The sequence below is a fragment of the Pinus tabuliformis genome, chromosome 8, assembly GCF_031772625.1.
Source record: "Pinus tabuliformis cultivar Carrire ecotype Pingquan chromosome 8, CPIR1, whole genome shotgun sequence".
NCBI classification, from domain to species: Eukaryota; Viridiplantae; Streptophyta; class Pinopsida; order Pinales; family Pinaceae; genus Pinus; species Pinus tabuliformis.
Window position 1 is genome coordinate 956,325,699 of NC_142294.1, and position 20,012 is coordinate 956,345,710.

Here is a 20,012-nt window from a genome sequence, read left to right on the forward strand (position 1 = left end):
TTGTCCCCATATTGTTATTATTATGCCCCATAGAATCTCAATATTGTTATTTTTGTGCCTTTATATTATTATTGTTAGGTCGGCGTTATATTGTGACCCCTTAGACTCCTATATATAGAAAGGAGGTTTTGTCATTCGAATCATCCAAGCATTGTTCATTTGTGTAATGTAAAGGAGGTTGCCCCCTCAAAGAGGCTTATTTATAAGGCGTTCATATATCTTTTCTATCTTTTTGTGAGCTAGTTTCATAACATATTAACTTAAAAAATTAAGAAATAATACATTGTGATATTTATGCATAGTTACTTATAGTATATAGTTTGTCTTAGATGTTTTTTGAAATATTAAATTTTATAACTGTATTAAGTAAATAGAAAATGGTAAACATACTTAGTGACGATAAACATATAAATTTAAAAATATAAAGAAGTTATTTATTATGGAAATTACAAAATTAGCTTACAAAATTATTAGACATTTTTCATGTTAATTATAATAGTAAATTTTTTAATTAATATAAAAAATATTTTGCAACCTTTTAACAAAGAAATGTATCAATTACTTAATTATGTGATGTCTCACTCACTTAATTATGGAATGCAATAAAACAAAAACAAAATTTGATGTGACCCATGTACTCTTGGCTCATTATTTGAGACATTGGGAAATAACATGTCCAAATTGACAACCAATGCCATGAGAGATAAATGTCAATAAAATAAATTGTAAAAAATAAAAAATAAAAATATATATATATATATATATATATATATATATATTTTTAAAGTTGCACTTTGTTAAATTGAAAAATATTTCTCATGTTTGACTAAATTAATAGGCAATCAACAAATATCCAATGCATAATACATGCCTCCAAAGCAGATATAATAATAATAATAATAATAATAATAATCTTATATTTTTACATTTGAATATGAAAAAAAGTATAGTTATTATACTTTTTTTAAATATTTAAATACATGACTTAAATAAATTATTTGAATACCGTGTTACTATAATAAGTTATTCTTATATATAAGAAAATAAATAATTGAAATTGAAATATAAAATTAGATGTGTAAGTCATTCAATTCTTAATATTCATCTTAAATCCCGATCTACCAAGAGCTAAGAGGGATCAAATCTCTTGAGGTGAAGACTTATTTTAGAAGGAAAAATGATTTGATCCCTCCTAGCTCTTGATAGATCATGGATATATGGTAGTTTAATCATTAATTATAATTAGTTTAATTATAATTATAATTAGTTGTAATTATAATTATAATTATAATTAATTTTAATTTTAATTATATTTATATTTATTGATTTTATTTTTATTTTTATTTTATTTTTATGTAATTGGGCCATGTTATATGCAAAGCTCTTATTATAATGCAAAACTTGAGAAAATATTTACGCTTTAAGAGATTTAATCCATTTTAGTGTTTGTTAAATCATTGATTAAGATAGATCTATAGTGGTTTTGTGTCACTCTCTCTATATAGACCATGTGTAATTTATCATTGTTCAAATTCTATTTTTGAATAATTTATTATCATTAATATTCTATATTAAAAATTGAATTATTTAGACATTTTCCTCTTATTAAGAAGTAATTAAATTATTTTACCTTTAACTACTTTTTCCTTTTGAGCATTGAAATAGTTTAATTTAAGATAAAATTAACACACACATTATATATGTGAGGTGGAAATAGAGGAGGGTACAATCTTGGGTACAAAATCCCCTCTCCCAAAGTACAATAGTGATTATCAACTAAAGTGTTGGTGCTCATAGTTAATTTCCATGTCAAATCGTGCCATAACGAAAAAATATTGGTCGGAGAAAACTCGAGGGAGGAAGTGGTGCGCACGAATTAATATGTGTGAATTATCACATCCTGTTCTAGAAATAATAGTCGAGTAGTGGGGACTCCAAGATTTTGGCACTCAATGTTATTTATTACCCCACTTATCATTTTTTCCTTCACTGTGATCTATGGTTCCTGAAGGTAGAGAGAATCCATTTGGTGCTAAGAAGAATAGTGGCTCACAAGAGTATGGATTGTTGGAGGAAGGTTTATCACAGGGGAAGGACAAGAGGTGGATAGTCATTAGCCACCCCTCAAAAGAAAAAGAATGGATATTATGGCATGGAGGATGCACAAGCTTATGTGGACCTTGTCCCGAAAGCAGGAAAGGTCATTGTAGAAATTCCTTGTAGATTCAAACTGCAAATTATAATATGCTAAAATAATTGACTTGAATCTACTCTACTCATCAGCGGAAACAATGGACGATTGATGAAATCATGAAGAATATACAAGAAAGAATTCAGTCACACATAAAACAATGATTTTCTAGGGAAAGCCACAGCTAAAAACCCCGGCTCTCTATGTATTGCATTAATCAGAAAATATGAGAATATTACAATGCCTTTCTCAAAGCCCAGCAACCTCTGTACTATCTCTATCTATCTCGCTACTTCCTAGGTAAGCCTTGGACAAATACAATATGCTCTGCTCAAGCTTGAGCTCAATCTTCACATGCATTTTCTATCCTCTGCCTAATTGACTTCCTTTGTCCAATACTTAGCCAAATTCCTAGCCTTCCAAGCTCCTAATTCCTTGCCCTCACAATCTCCATGCACAAATTCCTAGCCTTCCAAGATCCTAATTCCTTGCCCTCACAATCTCCACGCACAAAAGTGTACTTCCTATTACTTGGTCTCACCAACTCGTGCTCACCAAACAAATGATTAAAATTGTGTCTTTATTCCTCATTTTAAAGTCAATTTGAATGGTTAAAACTAGTGAGTTTTCTAATTAAGGAATGATTTCTTTTAGGCCTTCTTCTGACCACATGCAACATCTGTTTAATTTAGATTATTTACAACTGATAGTACATTGTCTCTGAACTCCAATCTCAATCGGGTCTTTCTCTGATATGACATGCATGAGTTAATTATGAGTGAATCTTTTGTTTACTAGTTAATCACTGCAGGCAGCAGTACACTACACTTCAGGCAACACCCCATTGTTTGACAGGTTACACCCCACTACTGGACCTCCTAGTAATTCCTCCATTAGATGGAACTAGTTTAATTGACTTTAACTCAGTTAGACTGAATTAAATAATTACAACTCAAAATAAACTCAACTAGTGCTCCTAATTGTAGGAGACACTTTGCATGACTCTCGTTAGACCCTCAACTTGAATTAAATAAGCCAATTAAGTCAAACTAACTTAGTTAACTAGTAGAAGTTATCATGAGATGTGGAGTTACAATTTATTCCCAATTTAATTCAAGGACAAATTAAATTAGGATTTTTCTTCATGTTCATTTTAAAATTTCTTGTTGCTAATTTCAACACTCCCTCTCAATAAAAAAGGAATTCAACTCTATCTTGATTTGGTACCTTTGGAATATTATACATGCAACTCTTGTCACTTTTGTTGTTGATACTACAACGTCTACAACCAAAATGTATCTAAACAAAATAAACTAAATAAAATGTGTCTGCAACTGTCTTCTTGGAAAAATTTGTTGTTGTTGACTCTACTAGTGAGCCTCCTGCTCTGCTATTAACTCTGCTTTGCACTCCTCATTATCTTACCGACATTGATCCTCCTACTACTAAATATTTTGGGCCCCTGTAGAAAGGGTAATGATCCATGAGACAAACACACCTCAATGGACCCTGCCCAAATTATGCAACTCTATGAATCTGATCTACTCATACTGTTGCTGCTACCTGTGCACTACTATTGCAACTACTATAATAGTGAATCTGATCTCTCATACCCTAAAGCACTAGCTTCCATAAGGTTACTCCTTCTGAATTTAGACTCCCTCCGAGTCTTGATCTCCTTATGGGAAATCTCTCTACTCCCTCCTGGAAACTTACGTTGTCCTCTGTGCTGGAAAATGGACTACAAAGCTTTGTGTTGGGAATCTCTTGGATAGAATTGCCCCTACATACTGCAACTGGGAAATTCACATTGTCTGTGTCACTACAAATAGTTCTGCAATTGTCTCCATGGTACTGACTGCAACTAGTTATGGAGTTGTCATCTGGATTACTATGTGTACCTGTTGACATTGAATCTGATACTATAATATTGTGGGCTCTTGTAGCAAAGTTGGTGATCCTGCTGCAACAATCCAGAATTGATTTGACTGATATCCTTGTTGCAACTATGTTAGACCCTCCCAAATCTCTGTACTCTCAAGACCATTGCTTCACATCATCCCACCTCTCAATTGGAGGTATGGTTGCATGTGCTCCCTCTTCCCACTTGGCTTGAAATTCCCCCCTATTAGAGGTCTCTGCTTGAGTGGATGTTTCCACTCGGTCTCCTCTTTGCTTCTCCAATTGTGGTTGCTCCACAAATTTCGGAGGCTTCTTCTAAGGCTGCATATTGAGAGGTAATTTATGCTCCCTCTCAACCGCCAAGTCTCTAACCTTTTCCTTTCTCCTCAAGTATTTTCATGCATGAGATAAATCTGATCTACTCATACTGCTATTATTACTGCTCTATTGTTGCTTCTGTACTATTGTTGCAACTACTGCAATAATGAGTCTGATCTCCCCAGATCTTGAAGTACTAGCTTCCATAGGGCTACTCCCTCTAAAACTAGACTCCCGATTTTCGATCTCCTTGTGGGAAATCTCTCTGCTCCTCAATCTTCCAATATCAATGATCAAAACTCCTTTTTGTGTCACTAAAAATTGGCTCATTGATCTGCCCACTAACAACATTCTAGCTCCATTAAGAATTCTACACATAGGGTCTTTTGGATCTGCCCTAAACTAGAGTTCCATCAATTTGCAAGGGAAACTTCAAATTCTTCTCTTATATCGTGATTTCATCTTTGATACCATGTTGATCTAGATCTCTTCAACTACTGAAATTAACCAAGATATTTTACTTTTGTGATGTTAATAGAATTTCATATGAAATAGTATAGAACAACCACATGTGCATACTATAAAGAATAAGAAACATAACGCCGATCATCAAATCAAAGAACACAAACACATTGATAACAGAGTTCACCTAGTGTGGGTTACGTCTCCGGGCCCTGGTGTCAAGAGTGGCGAGGCCTCTTCATTAAATGTTGCAAGATGATGATGAGTTCATAGTACATTCTTTGTCATTATATGGATAAATTCCCTTCAACTTGAGTGGCATGTCTCTCCATGAGATGTTCTCCCTTAGAAACTCTCACTCATATGGGCCCACCTTCAACATGAAAAACTAATAAAATCTAACATGACGTGACATAAAAGTATGATCCCTCAACATAACGATAACAAGGATATCAACAACAAAACATCATCTCCGCAAATCAAAAGAAAGACATAACATAAGTACATCATATACCTTCACTCTTGGGGATGGCTAGAAAATACAAAGCTCAGTTGCTGAAACAAACATCACTGCTGAAATCATGGTGCGAAATCATGTCGAACGAATATAAACTTGATCCTTTTCTGACACCATCGAAATCTAGATCCTCGAGAATATTGAAGATTGCCCCAAAGATTCCTTCCTGAAGAAGCCCTAAAAATTCGTTGCTCCCTGAGAAATTTTGTAAAAAATGATTATAAAGTTGGCAACATTCCGCCTATGTCAAAAATCAGCCTCATAGAGAATATTTTATATTCCACAAGATTATGCAAAGATTCCTTCTTGTTGGACGTCTAAACCTTTACTGCTCAGATTAGGAAACATACCACACCATCACGTTCCCTGTGAAATTTAGGTTCTTTTGAGTATAAGGTTGGCATGTTTCTGTCACTGTGAAGAATCACCCTCTAGGGAATCTTTTAGATTCCTCACTGCATTAGGGAATATTTTAGGGAATATTCTCTCCTTGAAAAGTGTGTCGATCTTGGGTGTAGTTCCTCGGCTCCTGGCTCTGCTCATGGTTCTCATCCTCCACTTCGTTCCTTTGTTTCCCTGTCGAATGGAAATTTTGGGCTTATGTAGGATTTCGAGGGCAGAGTTTTCAAACTCGACCCCATTGACAGCATGGTTGGTGGAGATATTTTAAGTCAATGGCAGTTGGGGAGGTCCCGAGGTCAAACCCATGGGCCTCCCCACATAACATTTTTTGTTGTATTGTTGGCGTGTTATAACAAACCCTTGGTGGTTAACATATTATGGTTCAATCGTTGTTTTAAAATGCGACAATTTCTTTTTATTAACAGTTAGTGGTCAACACTTTGGGTTTGAATTTGGTATCTATTCTGGAACTGCCTGGGTGGCGGGCCTACCCACCAGGTTGGGTGGGTTCAAGCCCCGCTAGTTCCACTACATATAACATATAGATGGTGTCGTTATATTGAACGATTGGGTGGTCGGGGTGGCAACCCGCCTACCCATATTTTATTTAAATAATTTGTTTTATTTGGTGGTGTGGGATTGGGGTTTGGTTGGTTGGGTTTGACCACTAGCCAACTAGCCCATCCAATTTTATTAATTTTTATAAAACAAGTGGTCGAAAAATTTCAATCTGTTTTTAAGGGTTATTGGTGAAATTAAGTAGGCAACAAATTTGCCCATTTCGATGGACGGACTATGTGGGCCAAGACTCTACCGAATTGTTGCCTCGTTAGTGACTGCCACTTGGTCAAGTTTCACCAGAACTTTGACTAGCTATAACTTGAGCATACGAACTCGGATTTGAGCGCCGTTCACACCATTTGAATCAAGACAATAAACACCACAATCTGGTCCCAGTTTCACTTCAATACAAGGAATTTTATTTTTGATCTTTTCCATAGCCATTGTTGAATTTTGAGCGTGTCTAGATTCACCTGGATCACATGTAAAAATATCTACAAATATAGCTCTGCTACCATGTAGAAATTATACAAATATAGCTCTGATACCATGTAGAAATTTCTACAAATCTAGCTCTAATACCATTGTAGAAATTTCTACAAATCTAACTCTAATACCATGTAGAAATTTCTATAAATCTAGCTCTGATACCATGTAGAAATTTCTGCAAATCTAGCTTTGATACCATGTAGAAATTCCTTGTAGATTCAAACTGAAAATTGTAATATGCTAAAACAATTAACTTGAATCTACTCTACTCATCAAAAAAAACAATAAACGATCGATGAAATCACAAAGCATATAAGAGAAATAATTCAATCACACATAACACAATGATTTTATGGGGAAAGCCACAACTAAAACCCCCTGCTATCTGTATATTGCATTAATAAAAAATATGAGAAGATTACAATTCTTTTCTCAAGCCCGAGCAACCTTTGCACTATCTCTATATATCTCACTACTTCCTAGGCAAGCCTTGGATGAATATGATCTACTCAACCTATACAAGTACTTTCTATCTTCTTCCTGACTAACTGCCTTTGGACAATACTTAGCCAAATTCCTAGCCTTCCAAGCTTCTAATTCCTTGTCGTCACAAGATCCACACACAAAATTATGCTTCCTATTGCTTGTTCTCACTGACTCGTGCTCACCAAAACAATGATTAAACGTGTGCCTTCATTCCTCCTTTTAAAGGCAATTTGAATGGTTAAAATTAGTGAGTTTTCTAATTAAGGAATGATTTATTTTAGGCCTTATTGTGACTACATGCACCATCTATTTAATTTAGATGATTTTACAATTGACAGTACACTGTCCCTGAACTTCAATCTCAACTGGGTCTTTCTCTGAACTGACATGCATGATTTAATTATGAGTGAATCTTCAGTTTAATGGTTAATCATTGTAGACAGCACCACACTGCACTTCAGGTAGCACCCTACGGCTCGACAAGTCACACCCCACTAATGCAGGTTACACCCCACTACTATAGGTTACACCCCACTACTGGACCTCCCACTAATTCCTCCATCAGTTGCAACTAGTTTAACTGACTTTAACTCGGTTAGACTAAATTAAATAATTACAACTCAAATAAATACAATTAGTGCTCCTAATTGTAGGAGACACTCTACATGACTCTACTTAGACCCTCAACTTGAATTACTTGAGCCAACTAAGTCAAACTAACTTAGTTAACTATTACAAGTTATCATGAGATGTGGAGCTACAATTTATTCCCAATTTAATTCAAGGAAAAATTAAATTAGGAATTTTATTGATGTTATTTTTAACATTTCTTGTTGTTATTTTCAATAGCCATTCTGGAAGTTAAATAACAAGAAGTCCAGGAACACAGAGCAAACAAATCAAAGGGTCGCGTGGTGGAGGAGGTCAATTGGGTGATGGATACATGCATCACTCGGACCCGAGAAACCATGTATCATAAAATTGTGTACACAGCGTGAAACATGAAAATGTTGATGGGAAAAGTCATATCAAAGACTAGTTCTCATGGAACCTAGTTGTGGTAGTTTGACATCCTTCAGAGAAGAGTGGAGAGACTGAAAAATCACTTGTGCACATTGGTGGGTATTGAACGTCATCAGAAGGACCATATCAACTCCTTGGCAAAAATGTTTGATACTTTTATGTGCTATGTTCATCACCTGGACATCCTTCTTGTCGATGGGGATGATCAACTGGATACTATGTGGCGTGTCTATGTGTGTAGCACAAGAGGGAAGCCATCACATTAAGGCAGCGATCAGGTCCCTCTTGAGCAAGTGGACACCGCCCCCCGTGGGTGACGACCCCGATAACTAATATGACATTATATGTCTTTGTTTTGGTTTTGGGTATGGTTTTAAGATGCCTTGTATAGTCCTGTTATGTCTAGCACAGGGTAAGCATCTAAGGTATGGTAGGGTCGATCTGCTATGTTGGAAAATAAAAGTTGTTATAATTCATAAACAAATCTAGAGCTACTTTTCTAGTTGTAAATTTTGTAAAAGCTGGTCTAGGAAGAAAATTATTTGCAATGTCATACCCAAGAGGTTGATGAGAATATGGCTACATTGCAGTAGGTCTAGTTTCCAATCAAGAAGACTAGTTGTGGAAAAGTATGTATGTAATTTTGTTTTGAATGATGAATAGAATTCCCAATACTTATTTACAAATAAAAAAAAAACACAGACACACACATTATATATATATCTATATATATATATATATATATATATATATATATATATATATATATATATATATTCAAAGAGAAATATAAGTTCTATATTTATTTCTTTTTAATCTTAGTAGGACCTTTCATTCATTCATCAAAAAACAGGTTACAACCATGAAAGATATTCTGTGGCCTCAACCTGCCAAGTGGGAAACCAGGTCTGTTGGCCATCGAAACACATTATAAGCCATCCAAAATTTGAGGTTCTTAAGTCTGTTATACATAGCCTTATAGACATGAATGTTTATAAACCAGTTCACCCTTAACATGCTAACATAAGTACTACTAATCGACATATACATCATCAAAATAAACAAAAAGGAAACTCCACCAAAGTTGGGTCTGAAATATAAGTTTTATATTGAAAGAGAAACAAAAGTTTTTTTTTTTAATTTAATTACTTTATCTCTGTAAAGTTACATAAAATTATATTATTTAACTGATATTGAAATATTTTATTCATTTCTTGAAGAGTGAAAGTAAAATATCAATGAACAAGTGAGTACAATGAGAATGTGATTATTAATGTTTTATAATGTTGTTAATTAAAACTAGTCAAATATGTATAATCATTTATGTTTTTATTATAGACAACAATTTTTCTTTTCATTTAAATTTATTTTTGAAGGGACACATGTCAACTCCAAATACTAGATTGTAGAATGAGCCTCTCCGTTCAATAATAAAAATTCAATGTAAGTTATAAATAAAATATTTCAATATATATGTGAAGTAAAATATATCATTAACAAAACAAAACAAAAAAAGCCTATCTATATGTTTTTTTTTAAACAATGTGTATATATTATATAAGGAAATTTTAAAATCAAATTGTTATGGTCAAAACATCTCATTACCATTGTACATTTTAATAAATTTTCAAGTATTTTTTTGGTCTTTTTTTTTTAATTTAATAAAGATTGGTTGGAGTTACAGGTTTAAGCTATGAAGTCTACACAATTCAAGAGTCTAGGTGGATTTTCAAGGCATTACATTTATCCACTCAAAAATGCAATTTAAATCATGAATATTGTAATATTCCTACCCGTGAAACTCATGTATTTACATGAGTGAAAATATTATTAATTTAATATATGTTTGATTGTTTCTATCGAGAATCAATTAGAAGTTATGAATTCTTGGTAAGAATCTTTTCATTCCTTTCCATGGATCTATGCTTATGGAAAAAAAGTTGTGATTATTATAAAATGGAAACCCTTGTGATTACATGTGGCATACATAAAAATATTATTAATTTATTTAACCGTTCCATCAAGTATTCGTTACAAAACTAGTTTTAACATTCATGAAACTGAAATGACTATGTGTTGGAGGCTTTGTTAATTTTGAAGAGTTTTGACCAGTTTTGACCAACCGTAGGGCGGGAAAGGACAAATGGCAGCAACGGTTGGGCGGCGGAACAAGTAGTTGCGGGAAGGTGATGGCAAGGTGGCAGTGGAAGGAAAAGGCAGCCGAGGAGACGGGAAGGCGCAGAGGCAGCCAAGGAAGCAAGCAACTGAGCGAGAAATGGCAGTGCAGGCAGCCGAGAAGAATATAAAAAGAGGAAGAACAGAAAGGAAGAGGTTGTTTGTTGTTGGTGTTGCTTCTGTTGTTGTTGTGTTTCATTGATCGTCGGGGTTGTTGCTGAGGACGCACCTGCTGGACACTGAAGGATTGGGCTGCCAAGGAGGTATGCAGACATAAGAGTAGAAGCAAGAAGAGCTGGAAACTAAGGAATTGGGTTGCAGAGTAGATCTGATCCGAGCTACTCAGCCAGGTATTTAATGTATTGTTGATGGTGAGAGGCCAAGTTATAATGTATTTTGTTATGTTGCTTTAATGTAATCCGAGTTGAGGATTGTCAAGACTCATAGTGTATTGCACATCATGTTCTGTGTTTTATTAAAATTTTAAATAGTCTCCTTGTTGTATGAAGTTGGTGCTTGCTAGGTCGATACTAGTATGTTGTTAGTTATGTGGCATGTACGATGAGTCTTTGTGTATGAGTTTATGATATCATTATCTTTGTTCCATGTATTATGAACGCATATATGTATGACTGCCTGTGTCTAACTTAGATCTCCTCAATTCCATACTGAGCCCTTCTCCCCTTTCAGTCGCAGTGCACTTCGGGTTAGACTCTTTGCCCTTTTGGATGAGGTGAAAATGCCAGCACTGTCCTAGACTACAGTGGACCATTGTTGGCCTTCTGTGCCTGAACCCGGGGTCTTTTCCCTAATGACTCATCCGAGCGAATAAATGGTTCCGTTGTCCGGACTTGAAATTAGGATAACTAGTTCAAAATATGGTGTCGAGGGTGTTTAATAAAGAGATTGGAAACTGGTGGAATCACAAAATAGACCAATTTGTGGCAGAAAGAGATTCCCGCAGGAATGAGTCAATCAGGAAGGTGCATAAGCAGATCTTAACTATTATAGCTCAGATGACCAATATGAAAATTTTTTAGTGAAAATTCCCTGAGGACTTGTACAATTGGTTGAGGGAACTGAAGTGGCAAAGTCCTTCGAGTGGGTCGGAAAGAGCCTGCCATAGTTGGACTTCATCCGAGACTATACTATTACAACAGCTGGATAACGAGTGGACGAGAGCAGTTGATTTCTGGGTGAGAACTACGGTAGAAGGATATGTAGTTGAGTTTGTTGCAGAAAGCTATCAGTCCTACTCAAAGGCGGAGGTGGTGTTCAACTCCGAGCTAAGGGGGGAATTGATAGGGGAAATCCCGACGTGGATTAAGATGCTTTTGGTAGAAGAGGGACTGCTATCTCTATCCACTACCAGGATGGAAGCATAAAACCCCAGTATTGGGGGAAGGAACTAAAGGGGAAAATGCTTCCCACAAGAGCATAGGGGTGTTGCGGGGGGATAGATGCAGAGGGATTAAAGAAAGCGAGGGATGTTAGAGCACAAAGAAGGGCATTGTTAGCAGGTAAGAGCAGCTCGGGAACTAGGGAAAAGAAGGAGAGGGTCCCGCCCGATAGGAGTGGTGATGGAAAAACCCTGAGCTGAGATGAAGGGGGAAGAGGACGCTAGGGCACCAGAGGATGGGACGAAAGGATGTCAGAATCAAGAAGAGGAGGAATCCCATTCCCTGCGGGTTGCAGAAATGGGATCGAAACAAGGAACTAGAGGAGGACTATCTTGGAATGTTGTGGATGTGGGATCGCAACCAGGAATATATGGGGGATCCTCCCCGAAGGCTGCTGAAGAAGAACCGCAGGATCGGCACCCATGTTGGCATGAAGACAACGATAACATGGGTGACAAAATGAGGAAGTTATTTGACGAGGAACCAGCATCCACCAAAGTTTAGCAGCCCCAACCCCAAAGCACAAGTGGTGTTTCCCTGACCTTCCCCTGGTACCTTACCACAAACCAGAAGAATTCATCTTTAACCTAACAAAAGCAGCGTGAGCATACAGGGCGCGAGAAAAATACAGGACTAGTCTCAATACTGGGAGCGATACTAGAACTGGCTACAGCTGTAACTTGGGACTACAGGGGTCACTACAGTTGGGAATGAACGGTTTTGTGTTATTATCTAATATTTAGAGTAGTATGGCGGGATCATTTACAAGATACCCAGAGTTTGCAGGTAAGGGGAATGAGGATGTGGAGCAACACTGGTACCTCTGCGAAGCCATCTGGAGAGCCCGTCAGACTCCAGATAATGTTCGGGCGGTGGAATTCCAGACCACGCTAAGGGAACAAGCTCTATGCTGGTTCATAAAGTGTGTAGAGAAAAACCAGAACCCAACCATAGACAACATTAAGAGGGGATTTGTGCAAGAATTCAAGGTACCGCGAACCGATTAGGAAGGGCTATCGGAGTTGTGGGAAATTAAGCAGAGGGAGGGAGAGACTACGTGGGAGCTCATGCAAAGGTTTAAGGATGCCATTGCCAAGCTAAGTTATACTTTGGACCTGAACCACCAGTGGGACTGGTTCATCAAGGTGCTCTTGCCCTTGACCAGGACACCATTGACACAAAAAAAGATAGGAACCCTGCAGGATGCCTTAGAGCAAACATTGCAGATAGAAGCGATGGTAGGATATCCTTACGAATATCGGGGAGGCACAAGCCTGCAAGATCCATCAATCATGGGCTTGCAAAGCCAGATCGTGAACCATACGACTGGCCAGGACCAATGTTTGGTGCACCCATTTCTTGGTGGAGGGGCATGTTGCGGCAGAATGCCCGTGACTGCGAGGTCTTAAACAAGCAGGAGGGGCGGTGGGGTCATCGGGAACCACTCCAACCGCAGGGGTTGCAGCCATCAGGGTGCAAGGACCCTTCCCAAGAAAGAATAACGCAGATTTCTGTGAAATTTGTAGAAGTTATGGACACCTGTTGCAGATGTGTCCAATGCTGCAAAAGTACTCTAATGTCCCTAATAACAACTACTGTGAGTTCTGCTTATCGACTACTCATCACATTGATCAATGGCAAGTGTTGGATGCTCTGGCAGAAAGACTGGTCAGATCCATGTTCTGAGTCAATGAAGCAAATCGAGGGGGGCGAGGAGGAAATGGACGTTGAGGGAGATCGGGGGGCAGAGGACCGCTAAGATGCTACAATTGTGATCAAGAAGTACATGTCGCAAGGGAATTACCGCTCCCAAAAAGACCATGGTGTTCGCAGTGCAGAGTTAACACCAATGCGACAGAAGACTGCCTAGAGTTCATCACAAAATGGGAAGAGAGGACTAGACAATGAGGGGCTAACCTGGTGAATGCTAAGCCTCAGACCAACGAGGGTCTCCCTGCAACAAATATCAATATAGTCACCCGAGGAGGGAAGAAGATAGGGGAAGATCGCTATGCCGAGGAACCCCCCGTGATTGTCAAAGTGGCATCACGACCAAAGGCATATCAACCCGAGCGCCAAAAGTAGTATTACGAAGAAGCAGCCAAATTTTTCAAAGGGGTGACTGAAGAAAGGGACACCCGAGGTCCGCAAGTCTGCGAGCCCGGCCCTGCCCAACCCATTAGGGAATGGTTTAAATTGTTCTTAAAAATTGTTGAAGATGAGACCATGCTAAGGGAATTATGGAAAAGCTTAAAATCTGCAGTGTCTATAGAGCGAGAGGACATGGGACAACCTTGTATAGTCTAGCCAAAGAAAGCCTCCAGGAGGGTGAAGCAGAATAAGAAGAGAAGCAGGAAGGAATTCTAAATCAATGCACAAGTGGCAGGATTCCAGATAAAGGACACCATGCTAGATCTGGGATTGGATGTAAACATCATACCCTAGAAGACCTGGGATGCAATGGGGAAGTCGTAACTAAAGTATTCGCCAATTCAGTTGAGAATGGAAAATTAGTACTGTATACTACCCATCGAAAGATTGGAGAATGTAGAGGTCAATGTAGTAGGAGTAAAAACACACACTGAATTCGAAGGAATAGACATCATGGGGGATAAAGACCCATATACAGCACTCCTGGGGATTGATTGGGCATACAAAAACTATGCCGTCATAGATTTGAAAAAGGAACTGATGATCATCGAAGTAGAAGTCCTGAGGGTGATTCGGCTGCTGGACCCTTATCAAGGACCCCGGTTTATAAAACCAATAGATGACAGGGAAGAACCAGGGACGTTAGATCAGTTGTATACTCTCACGATAGGAAAGAGGGAAGATTACATAAATCCTACAGTAAGAGGATCAATTAGTTGGAGGAGCATCTAAAGTTCTGAAGCTGGTTCAGACGCTACATGGGATTCATGGCAATAGGGTGGATACAAACTAACAACCTGGTGATGTGCAATGATAAGTCGAGTAAACTGGGGAGATATAGGAAAGGACAACATCCTGAAGTACTGTGGCCTTGAACCGATAGATTAGTTCCTAGACAGAATGGACCAGGATGTACCAGAAGACCAAAGAATTCCCCTTTTGGACATTGCTCTCATGGAAACACCGGAAATATGGTGGAAAGCACACTGTCAGGTATTGAAACACTGGAAGGATGCAAAGCGAGAAATAAAGTAAAGGTTTAGCAATAAGGAAGAGAAACCACTAGACCAAAAAGAATACACGGGGAATTCAAGTCCCGAGGAACATGTCAAAGGGTGAACGACTAATTGGGAAAGTCAAGGATTGCCAAGGAACCTATGGGTGCATGCCTTTATACACACCCTCAGTGCCATCCCCAGGTGTGGTACATCCATGAAGAACTACAACGAAAATCAACTGCTTTGGATGCCTTGAAAACACAATTCATCAGCGATTTCTCATTCAAGGATAGTGAAGCACAAATGACAGAAGTGCTTCAAGCAGTGAAAGGAGTTTTGTTCACTTCGGAGACACTAGATGAAGGGGAGCACAAAGAAAACTTCCTGAAATACTTATTTTTCATGGAATCTCCAAGATTTGTAACTTGCGACAGAATCAACGCATAACTAGAAGAAGACAGATTGGAAGGGCTTAGACACCTAGCCTTTGAAGAAACAGAGGGAGAAAGAGGGATCCGCGAGATTCCCTCAATAGAAGGCGCCCATCTCCTGCCAGTGAAGCTGAGAAAGCAAAATGTAGGATAGAGGATAAACCCAAGATAGCCTCATTAGGAGACTACTTGGGACGAACATACCACTAAAGAAATTTTTGACCTACTACAAGAATACCAGGACCTATTCCCAGCTTCGGTAGCTGAACTAAAGGGGATAAAAGGTAACTTGGGAGAAATGAAAATTATTCTGAAACCAGGAGTACGACCAGTGAAGCACAAACCATACTGACTAAACCCAAGGGTCAAAGAAAAACTTAAAAGGGAGATTGATAAAATGTTGGATGCAGGAATCATTTTTTAGTCGATGAAGCTGACTTGATAAGCCCTATAGTGATTCAGAACAAGACGAATGCGATCGAGATTAGAGTATGTGCCGACTATAAAAGCCTAAACAATGCATGCATGCACGACCAGTTCCCCACACCCTTCAGTGATGAAGTCCCAGACAATGTTGTGGGGAATGAGGCTTACTCATTCATACATGTCTTCTCAGGCTACCACCGGGTCCGAATAACCGAAGAAGATAAAAGGAAAATAACATTCACGAAGGAGTGGGGGTTGTAAGCATACAATGTAATGCCATTCAGATTAAAGAATGTGTCGACAATCTTTTCAAGGATTATAATAGCAGCTTTCCGAGACTACATTCATAAATTCCTAGAAGTCTACATGGATAACTGGATAATATACAGCCTGCTGAAGAAGCATACTAGTTTGTTGAGAGTAATTTTAGAAAGATGCAGACAATTGTAGATCTCTTTTGTTGGACACCTAATCCTAAATGGTTAGTGTGGAAGTTGAATGGACAAAAGCAGTCCAAGAGACATTGGGATCTGAAACCCAAGAGTCACATAATGTACTATAAATGTATATCTTCTGTTAATAAAAAAATGAATTGCATGTTTTATCTTTCATATCCCTCTTGTTGTCCATGTGTGTTTAACATGGTATCAGAGCGGGCGATCTCCTGCCCTACTCTAGTGTGAGCCACCTGTTTATGTGGCCTTTGTAAACCAATGTTCTCCTATTGATTATACTTTTCTGAGCATTTCTTAGAATAGAGAATGTTACCTCTATCAGCGCTGCCATTCCCCATTCCTCTGTTGTGAGCAGTCCTGGCCCTCTGCCATATTCTTTTCCAGCGCTGCCTCATAACGCATCTGTCCATGAATGTTTGTCTGTTTGCCATATACCTGCGCCCTGCTCTTCTGTTGCACTATCATACTGACATTGAAACGCTTGAACGCTGTCCTATTCCTAAACGTTGACCTGAGCGCTGTCCTGTCCTACTTCCGCTGTCCGTTAAAATATGTTTTGAATGTTACTTCCTCTCTTCCCAACTGCGTTTTTTGGAATAGGAAACTCGACAATTGTTGTGGATGCATTTTTGGTATAGTAAACCCTCCATAAAACGCTGTGATATATTTCATTCTGGGCTGCCTTGCGTCCATTCGTCCTTTTCGCTAGGAAGCCCTCTACAAATATCCATGGAATCCTATAAAATCTTTTGATTTTTGTCAAATAGTTTTATGCGTTTCGTGAACCAGAAGAACGCCTCTTTTAACAGGTATGCGACTTGATTCCCGCCAAGTTTCCAGATATCCAGCCCCCGACGGTTTCAAAATCTGCGAACCAAGACCACGGTTTTGGTTGATTTTTGCATACAAATGGAGGTTTCCATATCGATGTCGTATTTAAAGGCGTTCCCGATCGTTTGATTGTGAGAAGGATGCAGTTTTTGTGTTAATTATCTTCTAAGATCGGCCTCTGATATTTAGCCCGAACTCCTTATGCAGGGTGCTCGTCTGGCCTTAAATCGTTCGGTTTAGCCCGAACTTTGTAGGCTTGAAAAAGATGTTTTGATCGGGGAAGTATTTGGGGCTTAAATATTGGAGCCATTCTGCATTCGTGAGAAATTCGCTATTGCAGGGACGAATCTTCTGTTTTCTGAAGATTATTGTGGATATTTCTGATCTGGTATTTGCCTCTTCTACTGTTTGGCTGTGGTCTTATTTATAAAGTTTCGAATTCTTGAAGTTTTGCCGGGCTGAAATCCCGCTGTTTAGCCCAAACTTTGAATCATTGAGATAAATTGTTTGCATCGGAGAGATTCAAAGGGACTGTCGAAAGGTGAATCCATGAACCGCTGCTCAGCCCCACCAAATTGATGCCATATGGTAGATTAGGCTTTTGAGCTATAGGCGGAGGAAGTTCCCAGTCGCAGCAACCGGGTGTTGCTGTCACATAGACGATACGATACGATATCATACGGAATAAATCAGACACTTTCGAGCCCTGGAGAGCCTAAGCCTGGGACGCTTTGGTGTATGCCAATAATTCTCATTTTCTGATCCCACGAAGAAGCTATCCCTCTCGCCACGAGGAGTACCTATCGCACTCTCTGTTCCATTTTCTGTCAATGATGATGAGTTTGAAAGGTCTATTGGTTTCATGGGCTGCATAAGCATTAAATTCAGCCACGAGTCTCAGGCGGCTCCGCATGGTTGTCATCCAAATATTAGCAATTTCTGTGCTGTGTTGACGCTTATTTGCATCTTGAGGCGGCTCCTCAGCTGATCGGACAAGGCATCCCCACTTACTCTCATCTGCGTGCGACTGTGGAGTGCTTTGCGTCTTATTTTTGGTGTCAGAAGTGGGATTTTGTTCCAGAGACCAGAACGTGGAATGCATTGGTGAATTCTTGGTTTAATTCGTGAGTCATAAGTTTGACCTCAGCAGAAACATTGCATGTTCTCGCTTCTGATCCTGTCGGCCTTTTTTATTTTGAGCTGACAAAGCATAGGGCATAAATCTAACTCTGCTTATTAGGAGCCCTTGTTCTCATCGTGGCTTAGGAGGTCTGCTCTGTTAGCTTATGGATTTTTGATCATCACATTGTATGCCTTCGGTGCATATGAAATGCACAAACAGGGGAACTACAGATCAGTGATGCCAAAGTGTTATAGATCATGGACGGATCTCATTAAGAATTTAAGGATTTCCAACCTTGCCTAATTCTTTGAAGGATAAACAGAAGTATAATGGGATTGTGACTACACTATCTCAATTTGACAATTCTTGGCTTTACCTGAGTAAGCTCGCTAAAATCAAGCGAGGCTTTGATTGATAAGCAAATTACGAGCCAGTGCTGATGTTGATACCTTCTAGTGTGTGCCTGGAAAGGGATGAGTTGATTTGGGTATAGAGAATGTGCTGGTTGATGCGAGATCAACTGGAAATTATTATCACTTTGTGAGGCTTATGGGCCGATTTTGCCATTAAAAGAAGAGCCATACGCTGTGGGTCGATTTTATGATTGCACTTTCAGGTGGTCAAACAATTGCCTTCGGTCAAGCATCTATTGCATCTACACCAGCTACATCGTCTTCCATTCCTTTTGGTACTACCTGGATTTGGTGGTAGCACATTTGCATCTTCACCAAGGTTCTGCGTTTTGTTTTTCTAGTTGAATTTCCAACTGATATTTTTGTTATCAAGAAACCCAGCGCAGGACAGAGTTTGAGGCCATTCTTGTGATATCGCAGCGTTAACCATATGTTGTCTCTAGTCATTGATATTTACGTTGTTTCCATTCATTAACATACCATTGTTTTCTATTTGTTTCCTTGTATAAAATTGCGTTGCTCATACCTCCATATGCATACGTTGTCCATATACCACCGTTGTCCATTTAAGTAACGCTGTCTTATGTGACTCTATGTAAAGGGTCTCTCACATTATCGTGTGTTTTTTAATTATGGTTGCTTCCATACGCCATTAAGCAGGAGAAACAAAAAGGATTTCTTATTTATGGTCGGCAGCTTGAGTTTGGAAACAAGAGCTTACTTAATTTAGGCTATACGGTTGATGAACTTTTCTAACAGAGGCTACACAAATTTTGGAGCTCTACAAGTCAGATTTCTGGTTTGGTACGAAAGTAGGAAACGTGGTCATTTATTGATTTGATTGTTTAAATAATGGAGAAAATTCATGGATTATTGGAGTTTTTAAACACTCTAATATTATCTGCTGATGGAAGTACAGTAAATGTTAGCAAAGACACTCTTTGTGACATTCATACCTGCCTGCATGATGCACAAGAAAAGATTGATTTTTTGCAACTAGAATCTCAGTTCCAGCAAGATGAGCTTCAACAGATTTGTCATTCCAAATTGTTTTCTGCTCAAAACAATATGTTGTTCAAGGTTAAACCAGCAAGTGGTGAAATTAGTAAGATTGAGGTTGAATCAGATCCAGAATCCAATAAAGCAGCAATTGTACATGCAGATGCAGAAACTCAGTCTGCACTTCCCAAGCCCATCATCAGACCTTGGGAACAGCTTGTCCACAACAAGCACAAAACTGGTCTTGGATATGACAAGG